This window comes from Schistocerca piceifrons, chromosome 2 (genome assembly GCF_021461385.2).
Source record: "Schistocerca piceifrons isolate TAMUIC-IGC-003096 chromosome 2, iqSchPice1.1, whole genome shotgun sequence".
NCBI classification, from domain to species: Eukaryota; Metazoa; Arthropoda; class Insecta; order Orthoptera; family Acrididae; genus Schistocerca; species Schistocerca piceifrons.
The window spans coordinates 1,051,693,618-1,051,702,456 of record NC_060139.1 but is presented as its reverse complement, the minus strand read 5'-3'; the positions used below and the strand labels follow the sequence as shown (position 1 = coordinate 1,051,702,456).

At 41.8% G+C, this 8,839-nt stretch overlaps 1 non-coding gene across 1 annotated transcript; it reads left to right on the top strand.

Annotated features, from left to right (window-relative positions):
* The first annotated feature begins 6,171 nt into the window (after positions 1–6,171).
* On the top strand, positions 6,172–6,243 carry Trnag-ucc. Its single transcript has one exon. It is a non-coding gene; the product is annotated as a tRNA-Gly (tRNA).
* The last annotated feature ends 2,596 nt before the right edge of the window (positions 6,244–8,839 follow it).

Genomic DNA, 8,839 nt, shown 5'->3' with positions numbered 1-8,839 from the left:
CGAGCGGTTGTAGGCGCTTCAGTTCAGCACCGCGCTGCTGCTACGGTCGCAGGTTCGAATCCTGCCTCGAGCATGGATGTGTGTGATGTCCTTAGGTTAGTTAGGTTTAAGTAGTTCTTAGTTCTAGGGGACTGATGACTTCAGATGTCAAGTCCTATAGTGCTTAGAGCCATTTGAACCATTTGAAACTAGTACGTTCACGTCTAGGAGGGTTGATTGCGGTGCTCTACGGACGTGCAGCACTCAGCTTTGAAGAGGGCGTCCTTCGTCGCGTAGAAGACGTGTACCCGAAACAATCTCCATGCCATAGTCTTCTGTGGAACACAGGGGTCAGAATTCTTTGTCTCCGCAATGTGCGAACCGTGAAGCGGGAGATTCGAAAGCGATCCGATCTTCAAACTTATTTTACATCCAATCGACACATTTCCGGAGATGGGTCCCTTATCAAAACTACTAACTCCCCTCTTAACCCCTAAAAGTCGGAATTGAGTAACATCCTGTTTATTCTGATTTGATCCATTATAAATGGTTTTTGAAAGCCTGCGACTGTAGATACAATAGGTTTGTTTATAAATAAATAAATCTTCTGCTACCAGTCACGATTTTCTTTATTTTACTATTCGCACGACGCGTTTCGAGAAATAATTCCCATTTTCAAGTGCGTTTTTTTGATGTGTGTTAAGCCATTTCTTTTGATGTTGTCAGTGTGTGTAAATCGTGAATGGTAGCAGAAGATTTATTTATTTATAAACAAACCTATCCTGTTTATTTACTATAATATTACCATTGCAAAAAACCTGCCCAGTTAAGCGAGTTCGTTAAAGCGCCAGCACCAGGATACGGGAGGGCGAGCCTCAGCCGATTCAAATCTGCCTCGTGGATTAATGACGAGGCCTGGTGAAAGGCCCAGCATGGATGTGGTTTTTACGCGTTTTCTCACATCCTACTAGGCAAATGCTGGGCTGGTACCCACGTCCCGCCTCAGATATACAGTACACAAACATTTAGAACACGTTCTCGCACTTGCACTGCGATATACTGCACACTCGTCCGAGGAAAACATTTTCCCCTTGTAGGAAGAGTTGTAAAAGCATCGGGAATTCGCCCACAGGTCTGTAAGGATGGAAGAAACCGACCCGGTAAAACCGTTACCGATATTTTGCTACTGAATAACCGGTATTTTTCCGTATCTCTTGGACTCGACTGTAACAGTTTTTTTTCATTTTTTACTAATAGCCGAGTAAAGAACCCAGCATATCAATTCGCCATAGCAGCAGCAGCGATAATTTTTTTGGTTTTAAATGACTCGCTTTTTAAAAACGAGTTATGTTTATTCGTAAAATTCCCATTGCTTTGAAATACTAGTATATAATAGAAATCAGGAAAAGCAGTCAGTAACATTTTAATAACACCACTTACAGTTAGAAACTAGCTATAAACGCATGATAAAATAGTCGGTACAGCACTACAAATTCAACAATGCACCTGTTGCCGTGTGGCGTGGTCCATTACACGGCACACGTGTATGTGCAGTGTGCACCATTTGCCCCAACGCCGCCCATACGGTAGTTTCCCGCTGTCGGCCTCGGACATTAGTTGGATTGCAGGTTGACACTGTCCCTAGGTGGATGCTACGAAGTGCGGTGCCAATGAAAAACAATGCTCCCTATGCTGTGAAATGCTGCATTTGCTGTGAAATGCTCCATTTGCTGTGAAAGATTAAAAACGTGAGAAGGCCCTACATGCTTGCGACATCATATGAAGAGAGAACGTCTACAAAGTATCTTGGTAGAGCAGGTAAATTTGATTGATATACCTATAATTTTATTGACGTGTTGCTTGCGATAGTAACAGAACACCTAATTTTCTGGTTGCTTTTCAGTGAAAATTGATACCATCCAAAAGTGACATTGCAGGGAAGTCTTCAACTTGTGACCTCTCGCACTCGCTGTCGCCGCGTCCATCTCCTTCACGTTTTCAGTCGTTGCTGGAACAGTGAGACCTATTCTGCCACAGCTTCTATGTCATAACAACCGTGATCTCCCGTTCCTTCACCTTCATTAGATGTTTTCAATCTTCAGTTGAAATCTACATTTGTTACTGGAACTAACACCAATAAAATTAGCGAAATTCGGTAATTTCAGAGACTGGTTATTTCGAGCGAGCTGCTTTGACAGTCAGGTTAAACTGGAGACAAAAAGAACTAGTGTAAGCGATAACCGCCATCCCTACAAGCCTGATGACATTTTTGGATGTCATTACCGCTCAGTTTGTTAACCATCCAATGCCTTTATCTTCAAATCATTCTTCATATGTTTTTGTAGTGTCGAGAATGGAACACCAAATTCCTGTGGCCGATTACAAATGGGTATCTTTGGAGAACGTTCAGATCTCGTAACCTCCATACACGTTTCCAGTCGTGCTGGTGGTCGTCCTGAGCGGGCCTTGTCTTTTATGCAACCAGTTGCGAAGACCTTTTTCTCCCACCGTAAAATTGTTTGTGGGGAAACTTCCTGAAGCCTTATAGTGAACTCAAGCTGAATATCTCTCACTGGTTTTCCTGTGTGGAGTCGTTCCTGAGCCCTCGCGCTCGTTATGATCCGTTCCGCCATGATGTAAGTGGACTCGTCAGCCGTAATTAGGTGTACATCAGCACCTGCAACGATAAGAAACAACAATTCATAACATCTATGTAATACAAACCTGGTATTGGGACTTTGTGGTCACTCTGTAGACGCATGCAGATAGGGTACACTGATTCCAACCTGGGTGGTGAATAAAAGACTGATAATCTTAGGTGTGTCTCTTTAAACTGTCATCACAAGGAACAGAGAAAAAATATTGAAACGAAATTACTCACTGATTTATTTTCCTAACAATATTACTGTAACGGCATTGTTGTGTATGACTTCATACACATAAATGAATAACGAACAAGTTAACACAACAAACAGAAGATTTGCTTAATTTGTGTTTCTCCAAGCGAACAAAGACTCACTGCAAATAATGCAGCATTAAACGCAGCCCATCTCATACAACAGCAACTAGGAAGAGGCTCCCTGTACTGAGCATGTATGATGTCGTTGTGGCGATGACGCTCCAAGTGCAAGTGGGCTGAGCGATCGCCACCGACGGTGGCAGTGGGTCCTCCTGGTACGGAACTGCAGCTGCTCAGCGGGCGTGCATTATTGGGTCTGCCAGATCCCACGTGACTGCTGTCGGCATCAGATGGAAGATTCCTATTCTGCTGCCAACTGTGAAACGTGATACCACGGGAACCAGCTCTGGAAATAATAAGACACCTCACACAGGTAATAACTACAGAGGAATTGATCATAACACTTCGTATGCCCACTATTAGCAAACAAATCGACAACAGTTATAGAGTTTAACATTGTGATACAATGCCAGCTCCTAGAATGAATAATGTAATGAGTGGTCTAATGCAAACTCAGATTTACAACAAAGAGCTTTTCATGGGGAAATAATTCCCCCCCCCCCCCCTGTCTCTTTCTCTCTCTCTCTTTCTACCCCCGAATTGATGCTACAAATTTCTCTTTTTACAATATTACCGTTGTTCTAAGCAAACTCAAACAGTATCAGTATATGTCAAAATAATTTCTCTTTACCAATGAAAAAGTGGGGGCTATGTTTCAAAACACTTTGTATTAAAAAGTAAATCAATGAGTTCAGCAAATAGTGATGCATAGCGGCTGTTATATTGTAACGAACAATCACAGTCGGAAACCGTCAGAATGACTATAATTACAAAATTGTTTGCCTTAGTATGAAAGCCTGCGTGGTTAAGTTATAGGTTATAGCTGATGCCTTAAAGTACTTTCCGAAGTTTAATAATGTAGTGATTTCAGTCGATTGTTTGCTACTCCAGTGAGTTAGGTCCATCTTTTTTAAAATTATTTATGCTTGATTAAAATATTCCACTTCATAGCGCACATAAATAAATCTCGCAATTACTTAACATCTTGGTTGGGGAGTAGGATATTTGCAGAGGAGTGTTAAATCACATAAACAACGTGAGATTCATAGAAAGGTATGTTTTAAGATATCTTAAAACGAAGAGGGCATAAGCAGTACTGGAAGAACATCGATTCACACTGAAACCGCTGCTGGTACATGCCTAGCGTCTGTATGGTGACCATGCATTACGATTTATGACGACAAAAGTGACACATTGTGTGGAAATTGTAAGGAAGAAAGAAACGTTGTCAACTTTATTGCAGTAAAATGTTGGTAAAGTTTTTTGAAACAAACCTGCTGTGAAGTAATCATGTGACGAAATTAGAAGAATGAGATTTTAAAAGTCGTTTGGTGCGGCGCAAATGTGGATTCTGTGGTATAGTACAGAGATTGTGGTGCCACACCAAACTCGGCAATGCGAGGTCTTGATGCAATCTGCAACGACGAATTGGAGGTGCTCCTAAAGACCACCCCTATCAACACAGCACTCCAGCACCCTCACACCGATGTCAATATAGAACCAAGCTGGGAAGAGCTCTCCCCAGTTCGTGACCTCATCTGAAGAAGGCAACATCATAGTGTAGGACCAACGAGTTGTTAAAGTTCGTTAATAAATGCATCAAGTAATGCTTTCCTAATCAATGTCACCTGTAAATTGTACTACAATCCTATGGCAAAGAAGTGTGTCAAACATAAGTGAACTTTTTATTCAATTATGTAGTAAAGTGACCTAATACTGTATTTCATGTGTTCCAGTTTGATGAGCCTTCTCCCAGATCAATCAAAGAACCCACAGTTATGACCAGACACTTGTACTTTCATCTGGTCACAACAGACTTATACAATGTTAATAATTAAAAATTTCAAAGACATCATTGTTTTGGTTTCTGTGGATTTTGTTGTGTTTGTTTTTGCATCTATTGAAATAAGGAATCAGTGTTTGCATATATTGAGAGTTAATATTACTCTTTTCTTACCAGTATTGTTACTGTCTGTCAGTGTACCTCTTTGTGACAGCTACTGATGGTTTAGAAATGTCTGCAAGGTTACGTTGTAACATATCGTCTGCAGCTGATGTTCCTCATAAATAAAGCTAACGCGTAACAACTATAACGTACAATTCCACGTCCTTTGTCCTATTGTTGCAACAGTATATTGCAGGAAATAGGCAACGGTTGTTCGTGTCGTCTCGTTGTGACATACATCCCTGAAGTATCTTGATACAAAATCTTCATTGGCTGATTTTTCGAGTTAGTCCCAACAAAATGTAATAACTGATATAAAAATTGACATGTGTATAAAAGGTGACAGTTGAGCACAATAGCAAAGATGTGAACTATTGAACGAGTCGAAACAGATGGACCAGTAATGAAAACTAGACTGTTTGCGCTAAAGTATAACAATCTAATTCTGCGCTAAATTGTCACGAGGTTTCTAAGATGGAAACGATGAGACAACAGGTGCGAAATGGTCGCTACTGTCTTTTTAAGTCACTCAGCAATTTATCAGTTAGTGTAACCCTTGAAACAGGCACTAATCACATCCTACAACATACCAAGAGAAAACCCGTTGAATTGTTCAGCAGCCGCCGGCGAGCAGTCGGAGCTCGTACACCAGTAGAAGGAATGACAACCAACGTCGATACTGGGAGGAATTTTTTTCATATGTTACTGTCACCGATTATGAAACAAACGATGAGTCGTGTCCTTCGAAGCCCCGCAATTACGAGATAGGAATACAATATTTGGCGTTCTTCAGTTGTCCTTGGCGCTTGATTCCCTGGCAACGGCGAAGTAGTTACGCCTGTCTCCGCCAGATGGGCTGCAATGTGCCGCCCCTCCACGTTTCGTTGTCGTTAAAATGTAGTGCAACATCTTATGAACTGCAAACGTATTTACTATAATACGGGACGTCTTAATACAACATCTTGGTAATATCTTGTGTCAATGGTAGTCTGAAGTAATCCGAACGAAACAGGGGCCCACGATAAATACTGGACCTCGAAACAATTGGGTGGGATTTATTTGCCGAGTAGACCGTGCGCAAACTGTAGCAGTCAGGACGATTTTTCTATGAATTATCTCTTGGTTATTGATGATAGTAGACAAAATATATTTCTCTACAGAACTTTTTAAGAAAACTGGAAAATGTGTTTCTGTGAAATACGAATATGACACACATCAAAATTCAACTGCGATGGTGGTGTAATGGTCAGCATAGTTGCCTTCCAAGCAGTTGATCCGGGTTCGATTCCCGGCCATCGCAGGATTTTTTTACGTGGTATTTAGTATTTTTTTGCTTTGTAACATTTAATAATTTCACGATTCACGAAAAATTTTTGTTTCTTGTCTGAATATTAACTTCCATTACTTTTTGCTGAAGAAGTGAGTAATGCATAATCTTTTTCTGCAGATTGTGTTAGTGAACTCAAGCAATGTGAGACAGTAGATTAAAAACTGAAGCTGCTTCTTTATACATGCACAACCTCCGAGATTCTTTTTCTTGGGGGGAGGGGGGGGGGAGAGGAAGGAAATTATTCTCAATTTTATTGTATATATTAATAAATAGTTACAATGAAGGGCTTGTCAGTGGCGGAAACTGTTTATAACAATAAGTTTAACTGTGTTGTATTGCCAGATACATCTTTTATCGACCTGACACAGGATCTATTTTTCAAGGCAATCTCTCCAGTGGCTTGAGAATACTGGCCATTTCGCGTGACCATATTCAGATGGGTCTGTATATTGTAGACGGATGTCAGCCTTCTCTAATCACTGAACGGAAATTTGTTGCTTTGCGTAAAGTAGTGGAAAAAAATCGACTGCAAAGTCTTTGGGCTTGGTAATGTTTTCTCGCTCCTTTATCTAAGTCACCGCTATAGTTTTTTGTGGGTCGAATGTCACGTGATGCGAAAAGCAAGAAATCCACGTACGTCAAGAGCAGAATGGCTGCTCCGCAAATGTGGGAGCTGATCAATAATCGATTACTTTTGTTTATTGCGTTATCTAGTCATGTTATGTAAGGAGAACTTTTGTCAATTTATGCCTCACTGTTGGCAGATGGTGTTTGACGACAACACTGGATATGTTATTCCAGTATCATGTAGTCTCAGTTATTTCCAATAGTCAGATAATGCACTTTCTAAGTGTAGAATTCTAAAGACCGACAGATTGGATGCATTTGTCGGATCCACTGGTCACCAGAGTAAGAATTTACTACATCTGGCTTCACCTCTGAGGATCGATGAGAAACGAAGTCTACAGGAAAGATGAGACAGTGCCACCCGTACATAACTTTACCAAGACGTTCTCAATAGAGATGTGATGCAGTGAAGAGAACTTACAGGCGCTAACGTGATAAGTTCTAGAATATTATTCAAACGTCTGCAGTCTTATAAAGTAGGCGCAAAAGTTGACATCGTGCGAATTCGGAGACTCGTTGTAGGAACGAAACACGTTGGAACAGTCCATACGGAGGTGCAGATGAGCTGCGTAGGTAACTTAAATAGCAATCTTTGGAAGGCGGGCTTCGTTTTAGCGAAAATTTGGAGAACCTGTATTCGAGGAAGCTGCACGACGATTCTACTGTGTCCTTAGTATACTGTGCTTAAGGACCACGAGTATATGAGCCCGTTCCGAGGAACACAGTTATTTTTCCTTCGCACTATTCGTGGATAGTATAGAATAGAGAGTTAGTAGAGTTGGTGCGACGTATCTGCGCTGTTTGCTGTCCGTTGGCGCACGGAGTTTTATACTCTGAGGTGGCAAAAGTTATGGGCTGCCTTCTAATATCGTGTCGGACATCCTTTTGTCCGGCGTAGTGCAGCACTTAGAATTGGCACGGACCCAACAATCCGTTGGAAGCCCCCCTGCAGAAATATTGAGCCATACTACCCCAATTGCTGTCTACAATTGCGAAAATGTTGCCGATGCGGTATGTTATGCACGAACTGAGGTCTCGATTATGTCCCATAAATGGTCGATGGAGCACATGTCTGGCGCTCTGGGTGGCCGAATCATTCGCTCGAATTGTCCAGAATGTTCTTCAAACCAATAGCGAGCAACTGTAGCCCAGTGACGTGACGTTGTTGTTAGGCAAGATGATGTCCGGCTGTAAATATCTCCAATTAGCCGAACAGAACCATTCACAGTCAATGATACTTTCAGTTGGGCCAGAGGAACCAATACATTCCATGTAAACATAGCCCACACCATTGTGGAGTCATCGCCAGCTTGCAGAGAGCCTTGTCGACAACTTTGCTTCATGGCTTCGTCTGCGCCACACTCGACAACCATCAGCTCTTAACATCTGAAATCGGGACTTGCTTGATCAGGCCATGGTTTTACAGTTGTCTAGGGTCGAACTGATATGATCAAGAATCCAGGAGAGGAGATGTCATGAAAATGAAAATGTTGAAATGTGTGTGAAATCTTATGGGACTTAACTGCTAAGGTCATCAGTCCTTAAGCTTACACTCTACTTAACCTAAATTATCCTAAGGACAAACACACACACCCATGCCCGAGGGAGGACTCGAACCTCCGCCGGGACCAGGGCGATGTCATGCTGTCAGCAAAGATACTCATATCTGTTGACTGCTACCATAAGCTATTAACGCCAAATTTCGCCACGTGTCCTAGCATATACGTTCATTATACGTCCCACATTGATTTCTGTGGTTATTTCACGGAGTGATGCTTGTCTGTTAGCATTGACAACTCTACGCAAACGCAGCTGCTCTCGGTCGTAAAGTGAAGGCAGCTGCCACTGCCTTGTCTGTGGTGAGAGGTAATGCATGAAATTTGGTATTCTCGGCACATTCTTGCTCGGTGGATGTAGGAGTACTGCATTCTCTAACGAT